The sequence below is a fragment of the Gasterosteus aculeatus genome, chromosome 2 (assembly GCF_964276395.1).
Source record: "Gasterosteus aculeatus chromosome 2, fGasAcu3.hap1.1, whole genome shotgun sequence".
In the NCBI taxonomy this organism is placed as follows: domain Eukaryota; kingdom Metazoa; phylum Chordata; class Actinopteri; order Perciformes; family Gasterosteidae; genus Gasterosteus; species Gasterosteus aculeatus.
In genome coordinates this window covers 2,057,957-2,076,570 of record NC_135689.1, presented here as the reverse complement: position 1 = coordinate 2,076,570, position 18,614 = coordinate 2,057,957, and the positions used below count along the sequence as shown (strand labels likewise).

General features: G+C 50.6%; 1 protein-coding gene across 16 annotated transcripts in view; it reads left to right on the top strand.

Annotated features, from left to right (window-relative positions):
* Nucleotides 1-3,005: 3,005 nt before the first annotated feature.
* The window catches only part of LOC144383664 (uncharacterized), a 29,729-nt gene continuing 14,120 nt past the window's right edge, over nt 3,006-18,614 (top strand). For 12 of the 16 annotated variants that reach the window (XR_013451084.1, XR_013451089.1, XR_013451094.1 and 9 more), the window contains exon 1: nt 3,006-3,430. The gene's annotated coding sequence lies outside the window, so the exon portion shown is untranslated. The remainder of the gene's footprint in view (nt 3,431-18,614) is intronic. The other 4 variants (XM_078082152.1, XM_078082159.1, XM_078082180.1 and 1 more) reach the window with 2 other exon arrangements.

Sequence of the window (18,614 nt, the reverse complement as noted above, 5' to 3'; positions counted from 1 at the left end):
GGAACGAATGAATCCTTTTTAAATCCCCTGCGTTGCTCTGCAGGAGGCCAAAGGTCCATGTTTTGCCATTTACGTGATCTTTTCAACGCAAACATCTTTACTGGGACTCAATTTGACACACTTTGACAAAATAATTACACCAGCATTCTCATCAGTTTGATTTTTGCAAACTCTCGTAGAATTATTCTTCAGTTTGAATGAAACGAACTGGGCGGCCACTGCTCCGTGTGATGTCTACTAAAAAAACTAAACCAAACCATTCAGTCACCTTCCTCCTCCTCTGGTCTCCCTCGCTCTCTCCCTCCCTCCCTCCCTCTCTCTGTCTCTCCACCAGCCTGATAAATCTTTCACGAGTCTGCAGGCCGAGTGAGGGAACCCTTCACATCTCATTTCATCACACTTCTCCTCCCTGCACCGCCCGGCCCACCTGCGTCATCCTCAAGAGAAGCTCTTCCCTCCAACGCCAAAAATAGCCCCCCCCCCCCGGGAGTTTCAGGGCGGCCTGGCGGGCACGCTCGGGTTGGAGCATTTAATAAAAACGTAAAAACAAACATCTTTTAATCGTGAGAGCCGACAACCTGAGAAAGAATTCAGCATCATGGTCACCTAGAAGCAGCTCCGTGCTCGTTGGACTCGCCCGGCGTCCATCGACTCGCCTCCTCTGGAGCTTTGGTGAGCGTGCTCTCTTTGCTCAGCCGCGTGCCTCGGGGTCAACCTCCACCCAACGAACCAGCAGAGACGCGAGACGCAGGTGAAAGCCGGGGAGAAAGCAGCGCGGACCTTCGTTTCATCCGAGCGTTGCACAAGAGCACGCCTCTGTATGTAAATATCCTGCTTAATCTGCAGCTACAACTCATAAAAGAAGGCCGTGTGCGTTCGAACAACACGGCTCTGCTGAATAACTGCAGTTTGCAGAGATGTTATCACATGTCAGGGCTTTGGCTGCTGGTCGCGTTTCACCTCCTAAGAGCTGCTGGTGGGGAAACATCAGTGAGCCTCCTGCACGAAGCTCATTCACAAGTGCATTTCTAATGAGCACATGTTTTCTGAATGTGTGCCATGAAGAAAAAAGAGTGTGAGAGAGAGAGAGGGAGAGAGAGGGGGAGAGTGAGAGGGGGAGAGAGGGAGAGGGGGGGGGGGCGAGGCCGGAACGGGGTCACTGGTTCTAATGGCCTTGATGGAGGTTCTCCTTGTGTTCTTGTTTTGCCCGACACTTCCTTATTGACCCGCTGTGTGTGTGTGTGTGTGTGTGTGTGTGTGTGTGTGTGTGTGTCCGGAGCACTTCCTTCATGACAATGGGGTCCGGGCCCTGGAGGGGGGGGGGGGGGGCGCTGTTCTCCTCCCAGACACTAATGTGAAGTGACATGACAGCCAGTGCCGAGCTTCTCCGAGGGGACGCTGCATTGTGGAGGAGACCCCGAGAGTCTGGACGACAATGGAGAAAAGACCTCAAAGGACGAGGCTGTTTTCTCTCTGCCTCTGAAAAGCGTCCAAGACTCACCGTCCCTGCCGACGCTTTGTCTCTGTCCACACACATTTTGGTGCTCCAACAAAGTGTGTTTGGATGGATCGCATCCTTTGGACCTTCTGCGGAGGACATCACGTGAACGCGGTCTTTATTTAGGCCCCGTGCTCATTAAAGTTTAAGGTGGCACGTGTCCGTGGAGGCGGAGACTCCCCTGATTCTTCTTCCCTGTTTCGCCACAAAGAGAGTTGCAGACTGGATGAGGAACAAACACCGGGGCTATTATGAGGAGCACGTCAATAATTCATGACGGGATTGTGCTTTAGTGACGAGGTGCTGGTCCCCCAGAATCCCCTTTTAACAAGGTCTGTTATTCTCGTGGATGGCCGCCAGGAGGCGCTGGCCTGTGAGGTCGGATGCAGTTGAATGGTGCATCGAGCCCAGGCACGAGCTGGGGAAATACAGGATATTAGGTAGTTGGCCTTCAAAATAAAACGCAGATTGTTAGTTTAGACGCGGCTGCACAAAACGTCCAGCCTGTTAGACAAATTGGAGGTTTCATCACAAATGTCAAGATGGATTTCTTCTACATTGTGTTTGATTTAAAAATTGTTTGACCTGCAAGAGCGAGTTTATGCAATGTAATATAGATTTGTTTTAATAATAATATCACTACAATATCTTTGCCTGAGCACTTTCTTTTTATTGATTTTACAACATATTCCAGACAGATACTACTTTTTGCTAGTATTTTTTAGCTTATGTACATGATATGGTGCATAGATGAATGGAAACTCATGTAGAAGAGGAGCCATTGGGACAGATATGATGGTTGAAATCGGTCAATCACTTGCTGAGGGGCCTTTATATGAGCCCCTGACCTGCCCTCATCCACATTGAGTCCGAACCAGACACTTACCCCAGTCTAGAACTTACCCCAGTCTAGTACCTACCCCAGTCTAGAACTTACCCCGATCTGGTACTTACCCCAGTCTAGTACCTACCCCAGTCTAGAACTTACCCCAGTCTAGTACCTACCCCAGTCTAGAACTTACCCCAGTCTGCTACTTACCCCAGTCTAGTACTTACCCCAGTCTAGTACCTACCCCAGTCTAGTACTTACCCCAGTCTAGTACTTACTCCAGTCTGGTACTTACCCCAGTCTAGACACGTACCCCAGTCTAGTATTTACCCCAGTCTAGACACGTACCCCAGTCTGGTACTTACCCCAGTCTAGTACTTACTCCAGTCTGGTACTTACCCCAGTCTAGACACGTACCCCAGTCTAGTATTTACCCCAGTCTAGACACGTACCCCAGTCTGGTACCTACCCCAGTCTAGTACTTACCCCAGTCTAGACACGTACCCCAGTCTGGTACTTACCCCAGTCTAGTACTTACTCCAGTCTGGTACTTACTCCAGTCTGGTACTTACCCCAGTCTGGTACTTACCCCAGTCTGGTACTGGGTAAGGTTTCTTCTCTCTATTTTATTTTGACATGTTCCCCCCGGAAGCCGAGGTGGTTGTGCGAGTCGGTCACATGGTGCTGCCTCACCGACAGCTGATGGAGCCAGATGAGAGAAGCAGGAGACGAGCCCCTCCGGTCTGCGCGTCAGCATCCCTCAAACGTCCGCTGCGGTGACCCGCGCGCCACATAGCGAGAAACGGACCGCCGGGACCCCCGCGACCACCACCCGCACGCAGCGGGGGTTTTAACCCTGCTTTGCTTTGCATGTGATGCCAAAGGAAGACGCGTAAAAAAACAGGGAGGGCTGGTGCTGGTGCTGCTGCTGCTGCTGCGAGGAGGAGGAGGAGGAAGAAGAGGAGAAGGAGGAGGAGGCTGCACGGAGCGGCGGAGGATGATAGCGGGGATCGAGGCGCGCTGTCCCGGGAGAACTCATCGGAAGAGCCGGCCGCAGGGGACCGAGATGACGCTCTAACGCACCTGCGGGGCTGCGCGGCCGGGTGAGTAAGCGACGCCTTTCCGACCTCCACCTCTTGTCATTTCGGGCTCCACTTTGGTGACATCGGGGCCGAAGTCTGATGCATTCGTGCATTTTATTTTAATCGCTCGCCTCACACCTGTCCGATCAATCATGCACGAGCTCCTTATAGCAGAAGCGCCGCACGCACCGGGCGGGCAGCGGCGTGTGAAAGTTCCCTCTGCTAATTTGGAAAATGGTGCACTTTTCTTTCTCTTCTTTTTTTTTTTTTTAACGCCATGCACACGCCCCGCAAGTTGAGGCACGCACGCGTTTTAAGGTTGAATGTCCCGCAGCGCGTTCCGGCGGAGGACGGTGGTCTCTGCTCAGACTTCTCAGCAAGTGTTGCGGGGTTAATGATTAAAAACGCCTTTTTTGTGAGGTTCTCTCCCGTCGTGAAGCCGCCGGTGGCCCGGACGTGGAGATAAGATCACTGTGGACTCCGAGCTGACGGACTCAGAGAGGAGAAGGCAACCCGTCACTTAAAGAAAAAAAAAAAATCTATTTAAAATAATTCAAGTTGCATTATGTGGTGAAATTTGGAGGATCGTGGCCACGCCTGCGTGCCTCCGTCAGTCCGCCATGATTCACTCACCTGTGATAAGCTGCTCTCTCAGCTCCCAGTGCGGGGGTGTGAGTAGAACTTCTCTCTGCATGTAGATGAATGAAGCCCACTTACTATGCAGCAAGGGTTCCCATCTCCAGTGTGTGTGTGTGTGTGTGTGTGTGTGTGTGTGTGTATTTCCCCTCATTACACTCATTGTGTTGACTTAAGCAGGAGGGTCACCCCTGAGGCCGCATCGGGGAGCGAGGCCCTGAATTGCACCGCGCTCACGCATGAACGTGACCTGGGTTTATGTTTTCTGGCCCAGATTTGAGTCGGTCACTACGAAGGCCTTTTGGTGCTCAGCGGATCGGCTCTCGCGTGCTTGTTTCACAGCCTGCACACGCGTGCTGCTCCTCGCGGGCGGCTCACGTCCCTCGCCCGTGTGTCGTGTTTTCTCCCCCACCCCGAGCATGTGTCAGACGTGGGGCACTTTGAGGCAGAGGCAGCCTCCCGCGGAGGGTGACAGAGCAGTCAGACGGCCCCCCCCCCCCGGGGGGGCGCAGAGCCGTTCCTGCTGCTGATGCGCCCAAGGCTCTCTTTGGCTCGATTTAAATTCTCCTTGAAGCATGAACACATCTTGAAATGCCAATTTCTACACTCGGCACATTTGAGAACAGGCCATTACAAGGGGCTCCTTCTTAGACTAAAGAACCCAGCCCCAAAAAACTGTAATTGTCAGCCATGATTGTCCGGACTTGCTCTGCCCCGACCTGCTAGGAGCCTTGTGAGGCCAAATGCTGCTAAAACTAAAAGCAAGTGGGGAAAGATCAATGGCTTATCAAAGGGAATATCAAAGGCTTCTTGGCAGAACTCCCTGGAGACGAAACCCTTGGATTATAAAAAGGTTCTGGATGAAGCCCCATAGTGTCTTGATGGAACACTTGGAATATAAAAGGGTTCGTGGCCGAACCCCCCGGTTGGGATTAAGATGAAATCATTAAATATTAGAGGGTTCTAGGTAAAATTCCCAGGACCTTATTAAGAAGAAAAGCCTCTGATGGGAACTTTAATCAGATGCTTTAACCATTTTCGGAAGAAGCACCAAACAGGTAAAACCTTTGGAAAAGGTATTTTTACAACAGGGCTGTAAGCCAATGGAAACATGAGAATTTAATGTCTACAGCAGGTCGTGATGCACAGACCGATGTAAACATGACAGAGCGCCAGAGAGAGAGAGAGAGAGAGCGGGCGAGGTAATAAGAGCGCACAGTTATTCGCTCACCGAGGCCCGTGGTTCTTCATAAAAGGTGCAAAAGTGTGATTTGAGCTCAACGGATCACGGAGTAAATGGTGCGTGAACCCTCCAAGTGTGTTTGCTCGCATGCATATGTGCGTGCGTGTGTGTGTGTGTGTGTGTGTGTGTGCGTGCGTAATGGCCGAGGGGCCTGGGGGCCGTGGATTGGCCAGTCAGCCACACGGCTGTGCCCTGTAGCCTGCACACACGGAGTGGGACTGGAACTGGACTGCCACCCAGCATTAGCGCCACGGATCCGTGACCAAAGGGCCCAGAGCGCCGGGACCCACCGTCTGCACCGAGCGCTCTCCATTATTAACGCCGGCGTGTGCAGGCCGACGGGAGCCGAGGGGTGGGGGGGGGGGGCAGAGGAATGAATGGACGGAATAACGCATTCTTTTTTCTGAATAGTTTCCTTTGTCTCGTCTGTGGTGGTGAACTCGACGTCGAGCGGAAGGGGTGCGTTTAAACCGCCGTAGCAACAATAGCGAGATTAAAAGTGATCTTTAACTTGCCCTCCACTCTCCTCACGGACCATCAGGTCACGTGGGATACAATCACAGTTCTTCTTCTCCTGAACGTGAATCTCCATTAATGTTCCCAGATGGTGGAGCTTTAGGAGCCGACGTGCTGCTGTGGAATTTGCGACGGTGATTCTTTGCGTCACGATGCGTTTTTTTTTAACTTGTTGGACCGTGTGAACTCTTTTCTTCCTTTAATCAACTCCCACATGTCCTGTAAACAAATACCAACGTTGTCATATTAGTAATGGTTGCATATGATTGCGCATGTAAAAATAGTCAATGCTCCGCTCTGTATGCGTGTGATGTTTGATGCATTGACGCATCACTGGTATGAAACAGAAACACTGGACAAAAGCCAGCGGCAAAAATGTTGTTTCATTTTTGTGATCATATCAGAGTCAAAGGTTTTTACAGAAGGAATTATATCTATTTCTCTGTATTACTTCAAGAATCAGAGAATACAAAGGCCATTAAAAATATATATATATATAAATCAGACTTGATGTGGAAATAAACTCCTCTGTGGAACCTTCAGAAACTTGTGATGAAGCTGCAGCGTCGGTGATGAAAGAGCTGAAGGATCAGAGTGAGAGAACAAACTCATTCTAAAGAGAAGCTGGAGACACAGAAACTTCACCAGTTCATTATCTACATTAAGCAATTTATTCTGTGAATCTGTCCATACTTATTGTTTCATGCAAATTGTTGATAGTAACATAAGCACACAAATGTGTATTTTGGATGTCACATTCCCCTGAATCCTTTTGACGAATTGATCAGTGCGTAAAAACAATGATTCTGTCTTAATTAGAGTTTTGGTACATTTTCTTCACATTTTCTCCCTCTTCATTTCCTCGAGGGCATTTCTGAACAATTATTTGCGTAACGCCATTTTAAAAGCGCAGTCATTTCGGCGCCTTCGCGGCACAGCAGGCCGCTCTGCATCATTCTTAAAGTTTGTCTCCACTCACAACAGCTTACTCTGCGCAAACACGGCGAGTCGTCCGGGCCTCATTAGCGGGAACGGGACGCTCTTCAGCTTTTGTGTTTTTTATGCCGTTCGTTCAGCACACTTTTAACATAAAAAAAAGGGTTCCTGCTGCAAGGCGGGGGGAGAGCATCGCGTAACCTTTTCTCATGCTCAGACTCTGGGCGTCAAAGCGCGTTTTCGTCAGGCAAACTTCCCTCTCGCGTCCTGCGTTGAACACGCGTGAGTGTGCAACTCCAACTCCTTCCATCCGCTGGGATCCTCTCCGCAGTGAGTAATGGGCCCATTGCGTCAGCACATGGAGATAATTTATAAGGCACCGTCGTGCGCAGCTACCAGATAGCAGCATGGAAAACCCTCTTTGAATCTCTCTGTACAGAAATAATGCATGAAGTGCGTTTCTACCCACTGAGAACTGGGCATTATGCGACAAGCTGTTCTCCCGTAATTTGTAGGAACCCCACGGAATCGCAATGTATGTTGTGCACGTAATGATGAAACGAGGAAGTAGAGGCGCCAAACGTTCTGTTGGTTTTAAAAGGAGGAACGATCATCATCTACTGAATGAACATCACGCTGTGTTGCAGGAGACTTGAAACTATAGATTAAGACCATAAACTCCTGTTTACAATGTTTACTGAGGGAATAAATCAAGTAGAGAAGTAGAGTCATTTCCTCATAGACGTCTATGGGAGCAGAGGAGTCGCCCCCTGCTGGTCACTGCACAGAATGCAGTGCTGCTGTTTGTAATTCATGTTTTAGAATCTTTACCTTCCCAGATCTTCAATTGCATGTCAGAGGATGTGCATGTTATAAGGATGTTGCGCTATAATTCGCAGCGTCGGCATGCACGTGAGGCGTGCCATTACTGCCGCTTCCTGTTTGTGGCGAGTTCACCTTTGCACTGGAAGTTGTTTATTGATCTCCTCTGCCAGACGCACAGGTGTTAGTGCCGGAGGATCAGCATCTGCACTCAGGGAGCGAGAGGAGAGCGGGCGTTCGATGCCGACTGCTGAAATATTCACTAACACGCACCGCCCCCTCCCTCCCCTCCCCCTCCCCCAATGACTGGGTACGAAGCGCGGCAATGAAACTCGTCGAAACGTAGGCCGCCGTCCACCGTGCACCGTGCACCGTGCACCCGCCACACGGCAGGATCCCACCACCTGCAGCTCGCAGTTCGATGTTTGTTTTGGTGTGTTTCCTCTGCAGGGTGGATGCTGTGGTTTTAGCACACACTCGTATCCATCTATCTGAGTTTAGTCAAGGGCTCGGCTTCAGAGAGGCGCCGAGCTATTTCGGGAGGCAGCAGATCGCGTTAAGTGAAGAAGTGAAGTGACACAACCGGGGTTGAGATTTCTTGGAGCCTGAAAACCTTGAAAATGTCTTTATTTAGTACTTCGCTCCCCTGACGCCTCTGCACATTGCACCTAGCTACCATCAGATAACTGGTGGCTCCGGAAACGAGCAGCACATCAAAGCCCCGAAGAGGCGCGATCGCATCTTCTCCCACCGTACCGCAAAATGACATTTAACATTCAGGAGGACTTCTGCTCTACGCCGAGGTCATTCTTACCTCTTGTATAAGTGCAGCAGAAGAAAAAATGATATTTTCATCACCATTTGTACATCTTAAAGCACGGATTATTAAGTTTGAAGAGTCCTACCAACTGGCATGACTTTGAAGAATGTGGGACGTGTGATACTTTGTGCGAGAAGAGCCGGCACTATTTTTGGGGAGGTTTGATGATTTAATTTTATTATTTATGTATTCACCTCCACATGAAAGGGAGCTGAGGTCCCAAGAGATGTCTTTCTGTTTCCTCTCTCACACACTCTCCCTTCCCTTTCATGCAAAACACACACAAATCCATATTTATTTAGCCATCTGTTACCAATTTTCCGTGAAAACATGTCATTGTTTTCTGCACTTGTGTCTTTAACTTTATAGGATCTGCGCACCTCCAGCGATGCAGCGTCCTCCGGTGTAATGCGACGTGTTTGTGTGCAGCTCGGTTGCTGTTTGCACGTGCTCGCGCTTGTTTAATGAAAGCACCTGCTGTGTTTGTCCCTTTCATTCACCCGTCGGATCGATAGCGAGCGGCGTCTGTCGGCGTGGGAGCTTGTCATGGAATCTCTGCTAACCCAATTAACCAAACCGTGCTGTAACCTAATTAGCAGCATCTCTGCACTGTATTAACCCCATTCACACACACACACACACACACACACACACACACACACACACACACAGCCATCCCAGTGACATCGAACATGCGACGGCCAGCAGGTCAGACACGGAGGATCACCAGCGATGTGATTTACTTCTCCCGTACTGAGCAGCCTGTTGAAATATTCATGCGATCTGATTTGTGATGTTTTCCTCATTGAAACGAAAACAGCGCTGAGAACATTTACATGACAAATATTACCACGTCCAGATTATGACTCTATCCAGGGTTCGATAACCATAAACTGTGTGTGAGAAGAGGACGTTCTCAACGTGACGTCACACTTCGGTTTGGGAGCTGCTGCTTTGAAGCCTCGAGTTTGGCCGTCTTGTTTTCTTACCAGCCGTGAGCGACGCAAGAGGGTGGAGCAAAGTACCACCGAGTGTCTAAGACAGTTGTAAGTGAGCAAAATTGTTACAATTAACTTTCGCGAAGTGGGTAAAATTACTGTGAAAATATTGAAGTTGTCGGAGAAAAATACCTGCAACTCCCAGACTGGAAAAACACTGTAGTTGTGTCAATCATCGTGTAGCCCCGCCCTAAAGCGGCCTGGTCTGTTTAATGGACCATAATCTACTAAATGAACATCATGCTGTATTGAAGAACTATTGAAACTAGAGACTGAGACCATAAACTCCTGTTTACAATGTTTACTGAGGGAATAAATCAAGTAGAGAAGTAGAGTCATTTCCTCATAGACGTCTATGGGAGCAGAGGAGTCGCCCCCTGCTGGTCAGCAGAAAGAATGCAGGTTGAAGACATTTTTCAGGACCCGTGGTTGCCGCCTCGTATTAAGGCCAAGTAGCTACCAGCCGATCAACTAGACCATAATCAGCCCTCACTATTTTGCTGAACGAATAATTCTTTTTTAAGGTTCAAGCTTCTCAAAAGGACTTTTTCTTTCTCCGCAGTCATGTGGTGCGATAGCTGAGCGGAGGTGTGAGGTAGGCCGCCTTGTACGAGAAGTGTAAAGAAAGGCAGCACGACTCACTCAGAGAGGAGCCGGCCTCCTCCATTGAGAAGCAACCCACAGAGCTCCCTCTCCCTCTCTCTCTCTGCTGTCTCCCCTCCGTCATCTGTGGCGCTGCATCGGATACTCGGGAGACGGGATGGAAGCCGCGCATGTGGGTTAACGTTTCAGCAGCACACCTGGGTTAATGGTTTTTCCATAAGCCGCCATTGTGGAGGCCGGGCCGGCTTTTAAGACCGAATCTGATCGAAGCCTTCTACCGTCCGGGGGTGGGGGGGGGGGGCCTCCCTGTGTCTGCCCCGCCGCGATAACGCCGCTCAACGGGCGCTAACCGCCTTTCAAATGGAAATGGGATATCCAGCGAGAATTGGACACGGATGGTGCTCAGCACTGGGGCGGTGAATGGGAGACCGGTGGAGGCGGCTCTTTGGCCCCTTTTGTTGAGTCACAACTAAAGCTTTTTGGCCGAGTAAACCTGGGTTCATGTCGGGCTGCCCCCCCCCCACCACCACCACTCCCCCCACACCTTCCTATCGAAACCCATCAAAACAGGCAGGAACTGCGTCGCGCTCGGAGGCGTGCAAGAATCGATGCAAAAGCTTGCAAGTGCAGAGTGACTCACCCGAAAAAAAAACCACGGGGGCGTCCGCTGCCGATAGTATGCTAACTTACAGTACACACCCATCGCAGTGCCAGTTCACTCCCCCCATGTCTCCCCCCCGTTCTCTTTCTCCCTCATTAGCTCACTTGCAAACACAAACATGCAAACGGCAGACAAACTAAAGCCGGGGGAAGATTCACGATGTGCTGACATGGAAAGCCAGTGCCGTGATCAGATTGACGACTGGCTCGGCCCCGTAAACCCCCCCCCCCCCCGCCCCCCCCATTCCCCCCACCCCCCCCGCCACTCCCCTCCTTCCCCCCCAGGGGAGGGATTTAAAATAAATCGCTCATAGATTCTGCCTGCTTCCCAACATTAAAGTGAGTGTGTATTCAAGGTGGCTTGTCTGTGGATATCCTCTGTGGGGCCGATGAGGGGGGTCACGGGGGTCACGGGGGGGTCACGGGGGGGTCCGGCATGTTAAATGGTTCCATGAAAGCGTCCACATGTGATAAGAGGAAGTTATGAGTCTGTCCTCCATGTGATTGTTTCTCACTTGTTCTCGAGTCGGTTGTTGATGAAACAATAACTTTGATTATTCTGATTTGTCAGCGCGTGTAAGTCGGTGGGCTGCACGCGTGTGGCGTGTTTGTTCAGGAGGGGGGTCGGGTCGGGGGGAGGGGGCTGAAGCCTGAGCTTGAGGGGCAGCACACACACAGTTTCCTATATTTCTAAGTGTGTGTAAAGTGAAATATTCACAGGTTAGCATTATGTGTTAGCATGACAGCAGCTTCCTGGTTTTCAATCGGGGTCTTGAAGCCCCGCCCCTAAAGCATCACCCAATCACATCCATCGTCATGTAGCCGCAAACAGCCCGACTTCTTCTCCTGTCGGTTTGCGCAGCTCAGTCGCGTTTATCCAAAAAGAATCCGGCCACATTTCTTCTTTTGTGACTTTTTATATAAATTGCTCACAATTCGTTTTGATGAGTTTGCGGCTTCCCGCCAACCGGACGCCGCTAGGCCGCAAGTCCCGCCCCGTTTCTCGGGTTGTGTGAGTGGAACTGAAGCCAGTCTTCTCCCTCTGAGCCCGGAGAGGACGACACAGTCGGCCCCGGGAGAAGATACGGGAACTGATCCCTTCCCTCGTTGATCCTCACCTCCCGCTTCATTTCGCTTTGATTGCCATGTTTATGACGCCCCCCCCCCCCCCCCCCCCCCCTCGCCTCTCTCCTCTCCCATAGAGTGTCAGCAGTTCATCTTCCATCGGAGGTTCACACACACACACACACACACACACACACACACACGGCCTCGCCCGCTTCCTCGTGGAGGTAAAGTGAGTGCAGCAGCATCGGCGATGAATAATTGAGTTATCTGGCTGCGCGCAGAAATAGAAATCTCCCCCACACAAGTGTGAAAACATCACTTGCCACCAGAGACCTGGGAACCGGCGCTGCCAAGTGGGTCTGCACGTGTGTGTGTGTGTGTGTGTATGTGTGTGTGTGTGTGTGTGCGTGTGCTGGCAGCCGTGCTGGTTTGGCATTGTCAGCTTTTTAAAACGAGGCTTAATGCAGAAACTGAAAACATAACAAAAGATCCCCCAAAAAAAAAAAATCCTCTTCGGAAACATATTTGCGCATTAATAATAAGGGACACGCACGCTGAGTGACATCATTTTTTTATTGCGGCGAGTTGTGATTGCGATGTCTTTGGGCTGACACGAATGATTTGTGGGAGCATGTGACTCCATCTTGAAGCGAGATAAATATCTAAATGTTGTTTCATATTTATATTGTTTTATGATCACACCCAAACCAAAGCAGACAAAACGTGTCTCATATATACAGAATATATATATACATGATATAATATGCATATATATATATATATATTCTATGTTGCGCCTCTGTGCAGCTAATGATGTTCTTTTTGACACTTTTTGATGCATTGATCTATTTTGAGGCCGTGGTTGTGGGAACGTTGTCACACAAGAAGGTGTTTCTTATTCACAAACATTTTTTTCTTTTCCTGCAGATATGAAGCACATCCTCAATATAAAATACTTTGAAATAAACGGTTGACACCATACGTGTGGTGAGAGCTATTTTTAAGGCCTCGCTGCCGTGACTCTATGAAAGCTGCTTAAAAAACCTCCAAACTGTTGTTACCGCCGGAGCTTAAGCGCCCTGTCTGTTCCTTCTCGGGGAATCGCCGCCCATGTAAATCGCCTACGAGGGCCCTGGCGGGGGGGGTGGGGGCTCTCCGCGCGAGTGGCCCCCGGGAGCCCTCTGAAGCCGATCCGAACGGCGACGCGACAAAGCTGAGGGGGCAGAATCACAGCGAGCTGACAAGTAAGGCCGAGTCTGACGGGCGAATCCTCAGAGCGCCTCGGCGGTTTGACAGGCCCTTCAGCTGAGGAGCCGACGAACACCCCCACTCCCCCCCCCGCAGAGGAGCCGACGGCCCCCCCCCCCCCCCCCCCCCCCACCAGCAGCATCTCAGAACACTGAGGCCTGGATCTCTAGTTTCAAGTCTCCTTCAGTACAGCATGATGTTCATTTAGTAAATAACGATCCATTTAGAGTCAAACGGACCGTAAAGCAGGGGATGCTTTAGGGGCGGGGCTACACGCTGATTGACAGGTCTCTCCCACGATGTTACCCTATTATGATGTCTGTGTTTTTTCGTGTTAAAAGACATTGAAGTTAACTGGGCCATTTTGGTTGTGGGCTCCACCCTCCCCACTTCTGCTTTATTTTGAAAAGCCTGAATGTAGGAATGTAGGAAGTGACCAAGAAAAATGAGGACAAATTTAAGATATCATACTAACCGTTGTGTAAGAATTTGCTGCCATGGTTACCTCTGTGGTGCTGTAATGTTGGCTCTATGTGTGTGTGTGTGTGTGTGTGTGTGTGTGTGTGTGTGTGTGTGTGTGTGTGTGTGTATGGGGGGATGCAACCAGCTGTTAGGTCTAAAACCTCAGAGCTGCCATTGGGAGACGGCAGCAGATTAAACAGCAATCCTGCTGATCCAGCCCACACACACACACACACACACACACACACACACACACACACACACACAGCCTCACACAGACACACACACACACACAGCCTCACACAGACAGACACACACAGACACACACACACAGCCTCACACAGCCTCACACAGCCTCACACAGACAGACACACACAGACACACACACACAGCCTCACACAGCCTCACACAGACACACACACACAGACACACACAGACACACACACACACACACACACACACACACACACACACACAGCCTCACACAGACACACACACACACAGCCTCACACAGACAGACACACACAGACACACACACACAGCCTCACACAGCCTCACACAGCCTCACACAGACAGACACACACAGACACACACACACAGCCTCACACAGCCTCACACAGACACACACACACAGACACACACAGACACACACAGACACACACACACACACACCCATCACGATGACGAGGTGCTGCATATCTTTGATGAGATCAATCACTCCGTCATGTGGATGCTCACTCGTCCAATAAAGGTGATTTGCTTCGGCTCTGCAGCTCAGTTTCCGGTTAAAAGAAGCTCCGCCGTCTCTGCTCTCCTTTGGGAGGCCGGGGGGGGAGGAAGGGAGGGGGGGGGAGGAACGGGGGGGCTTACGACTCTTTAAGCAAGGAAATCGTCATTTAATCCGCTCTGAGCAGGCGAGTCACGCAAGAGCAGGAAAAGGTACAGGGGGAGTCTCTGTTCACAGGCCATGAGAGCAGGAGCCTTCGCTGCTCCCCCCTCCCTCTGCTCCCCCTTTCCTCTCCTCTCTCCCCCTTCTGCTCCCCCCTCCCTCTGCTCCCCCTTTCCTCTCCTCTCTCCCCCTTCTGCTCCCTCTCCCCCTTCTGCTCCCCTTTTTCTCTCCTCTCTCCCCCTTCTGCTCCCCTTTTTCTCTCCTCTCTCCCCCTTCTGCTCTCCTTTTTCTCTCCTCTCTCCCCCTTCTGCTCCCTCTCCTCCTTCTGCTCCCCCTTTTCTCTCATCTCTCCTCCTTCTGCTCCTTCTCCTCTCTCCTCCTTCTGCTCCCCCCTTTTCTCTCCTCTCTCCCCCTTCTGCTCCCCTTTTTCTCTCCCCCTTCTGCTCTCCTTTTTCTCTCCTCTCTCCCCTTCCGCTCCCCTTTTTCTCTCCTATCCCCCCCTTCTGCTCTCCCTTTTCTCTCCTCTCTCCCCCTTCTGCTCCCCTTTTTCTCTCCTCTCTCCCCCTCTGCTCCCCCTTTTCTCTCCTCTCTCCCCCTTCTTCTCCCCTCTTTCTCCCCTCCTCTCCTCCCTGTTTTCCTTTCCTCGCCCCTCTCTTCTCTCCGGCGTCCTCGCTGTGACTCCTTCCTCCCCCGTCTCCCGTGTCTCCTCCTCTTTCTGCTGCTCGCTGGGGGGGGGGGGGGGCGGGGGGGGGGGGACCGAGAGGTTTTCCTCCAAATTGGCACACAGATGAATAATGCATCTGAAGCCAGAAGAAGAAGCAGGAGGAGAAGAAGGAGAAGAGGAGCTGGATGTATCTGCGTGTCAGACTCGTTCTGTGGATCACAGAAGGGAGCTGAAGTTCTCAGAAGCTCCCCGCGCGCTTCTCCCCCCGTCCTCAACCCTTTGGTGAACGTTTGAAGCGAAAAGACTCTCCGCTGTTGGGGAGTCTTTCTCGACGAGGCGGCTTTTTGGTGTTACTTATTTTTCTTTTCGCGACGACTCGCATGCATAATGCATCGGCGCCGCAGCAAACCGCCCTCTGTCTGTGCGCTTTGAGCTCACAGCGTCATCACAGTAATGAGCAGCAAGTCATCGCCGGAGAGACGGAGATCCCATAAGGATACATCTGAAGTCCTGAATACTGCTCCGGACTCATTCCGGTTAATTAAGTCGAGTCAAGTGTGTGTGTGGGGTGGGGGGGGGGGGTGTGGGGGTCTCTCCTCGGTCTCTGGGATCCGCACTGTGGCGTCTCTCATCGGAACCGTCCTCCCTGGACCCACAAAGCACAGCGAGAACAAACTGTGTCCTCCTGTTCCTGATGAGCTTCACCTGCACGGCCTCCTCTGCACACGCGCACACACACACACACGCACACGCACACACACACGCACACGCACACGCACACACACACGCACACTTCCCTTTCACAATTTACATACACACCGTGAGTAACTGCTCCCATTCAGCTTCGGGTTTCACGGTTTGTGTCCTAACAGAGTTTTATTTTCACTTTATCATCGCACATCCTGCACTCAGCGGTTAAGAGACAGACACACACACACACATACACTTCCAGTCCTGAAACAGAGCAATCCGCCCAGCAACCTTTGGGGTTTTCTGTGTTGTTGTCTTTTGTTATGTTCGGAAAGAGGATGAGGCAAACGAGTGAAATGTCAAAGCCCCCCGACGGAGGGTAGAACAAGGCCGCCGGAGGCCGTGGCAGCGCGCCGCATGTGTGCGACGGACAGAGCACACGCGTGTGCGTGCGCGGCCGGCAGCTACCGGCAGTGGAGCTGCCGGCCGCCCTCTGCTGAGGACAGAAGTGGGTTTTTTTACAAATGTTTATGGGTTTAACATCTGAAGAAGAGGAATCTGTTGGGTCTTTCCTGGACGATGCAAACGTGGCCGACATCTGCAGGAGCAGAAATAGCATCACAATTACGTAGCCGGTCCAAGTGCAGTCATGTATAATACACACAGCCATCATTTATTCACATACAAATTACATAACAGGCTTTGAGGATGGAGGGCCAATGAAAGGTGAGCAAACGTTACGGAAAATAAAACAACATGCTTGACATTTACTTCAATAAATATCGTCTATCTGACTATTTATTTAAGTCAATTTCAAGCATCTAACAGTGGCTTTTATTTTTGTCATTAATTTCCTTAAACAGATTAAACACTTCTGGGCAAATGTTGCTCAAAAGGAGGAAATGGCACATTTTCTGTGGACGTTTGCTAGCTAAGCTAACCAGGCTAGCACTCCTGATCACCTGACGGATGAAACGAGACTCGGCGGGGGGGGGGGCGGAGACGCGGCCTGGCGGCTGACTCACCTCGTCCACGTCCCTCCCCCTCGAGTCCAGTTTGAAACGTCTGCGCAGGCAATTGCTTAGCTGCTGCTTCTCGTGTCGCTCAGCGCTCGCCGGAAGACGCTTTATCGCTCGTGAGGTTATCAGAGCGGCCGAGCTTCGTCACTCGCGTTGCCGCGGTGGTGTCCCGCGGGGGGGGCCGGGCGTGACGTGGTTCCGGCTCTCCACCAGGGTGAAACGAGCTCTCCGAGGCCTCCGATGAACACCCTCCTACCCGCTCCCTCCGCCTCTCCGTTGTTGCCCTTGATAATAATCACTTAGTTGGATTTGTCCTGATGTGATGGCAGAATGAAAGCTGTGCTCCAGAAGATGATGAAAACATATCGGCCCTCTGAATCTCCAGCTACAATTAGGAAAATTGCATGGACTTTGTTTGAAAGGGGGGGGGGGGGGGGGGTGTGCCGTACATCCAAATGTCTCAGTGTGAAAGTTGAAACTGATGCCAGACCGGAAATGTTTCAGATCATTTCACAAAATCAAATAGGGCTTAAATGTTTTATTTCGTAGCTCCTTTTGTAGCTTTAGAACCATTAGTCCTTCCTTTAGGAAAGAAAATAATGGCCCCCCACGATTCCTTGCAGCGGCAACATTTAAAGTGTATAAGTGAGTTTAACTTCATTTATTCGTATTTTATAAAAAGTGGTGGGTTCACAAATCTATACAATCCTGCGTGAAGTGACTGAAAATCTGCATTCTGTGCAGTGACCAGCAGGGGGCGACTCCTCTGCTCCCATAGACGTCTATGAGAAAATGACTCTACTTCCCTCTTGATTTATTCCCTCATTGTAAACATGAGTTTGTGGTCTCAGTCTCTAGTTTAAAGTCTTCTTCAACACATCATGATGTTCATTTAGTGAATTATGGTCCATTTAGAGTCAAACAGACCATAAAGCAGGGGACGCTTTAGGCCGGGGCTACATGCTAATTGACAGGTCTCTAATAGTCCATAAAACAGCTTTAGGGTGGGACTACATGGTGATTGACAGGTCCTTCATCAACAAACAACAAGGCAACTTTAAAAAGAAACCAGCTGTGAAACCTGTTGACCAATAATATCACTTCCTGTTAAATAAAAATACTTATTTTAGAATGTTTGTTATACACTAGCACTACAAACAGACCATAAAGGAGGGGATGCTTTAGGGCGGGGCTTACTGTGATTGACAGGCCTCTAAAAGAGACACGTGGTCAGTTTATGGACGTTATCCTTTCAAACAACTCTGCTGTGACATCATATTTTCAGGGAATCTCGGAGCAGGAGGCAGCGTTCCTCTTCACGCGGGAGAATTTGTCTTATTGAAATGTCCCCCCGCTCTCAGTCAACACGGACGAAGGCGTCCGTCAATACTAATAATGCATTTCGGTAAAACGAAATTCTCCCACAGCAGCTGTACGGATCTCTTTCGTCTCAGAAGCCTGCGGGGAATCACCTGAGAAACGCTGACGCTGACCTCGATGTTCTTCACGTGAAGCTGCTCCGTCGATGTTTCCTGCAGCGCTCAACGCCGTTGGTTCTGAAGTCTGCTCTCTCAGTGAGACTCGTCGCCACTAAATAATGCATCCATCGGTGTAACAGGATGTAACTGTAAATGTGAACGAGATGTAACTGAAATCAGGTTATTCGGAGGCCAGAAAGACATTTAAACAAAATTTCCTCTGCAAATGTCCTCACTGAGGGACCGATTCAGGACACAGTTCAAATAGTGACATCAGGAGTAGTTTGAGCTCAATGAAGACTTAAAGGGGGTTCGGCTCAGCTGACGTGGGAGCATTTCACCGTCTCCCGGGGGGCCGCAGGAAAAAAACGCTACCAGTCAGAAATCTGCTCAACAACCTGTTCAGAGCCGATCAGGAGGCGCCACGAGGCGGCGCGCAGCCAACTTCCTTCA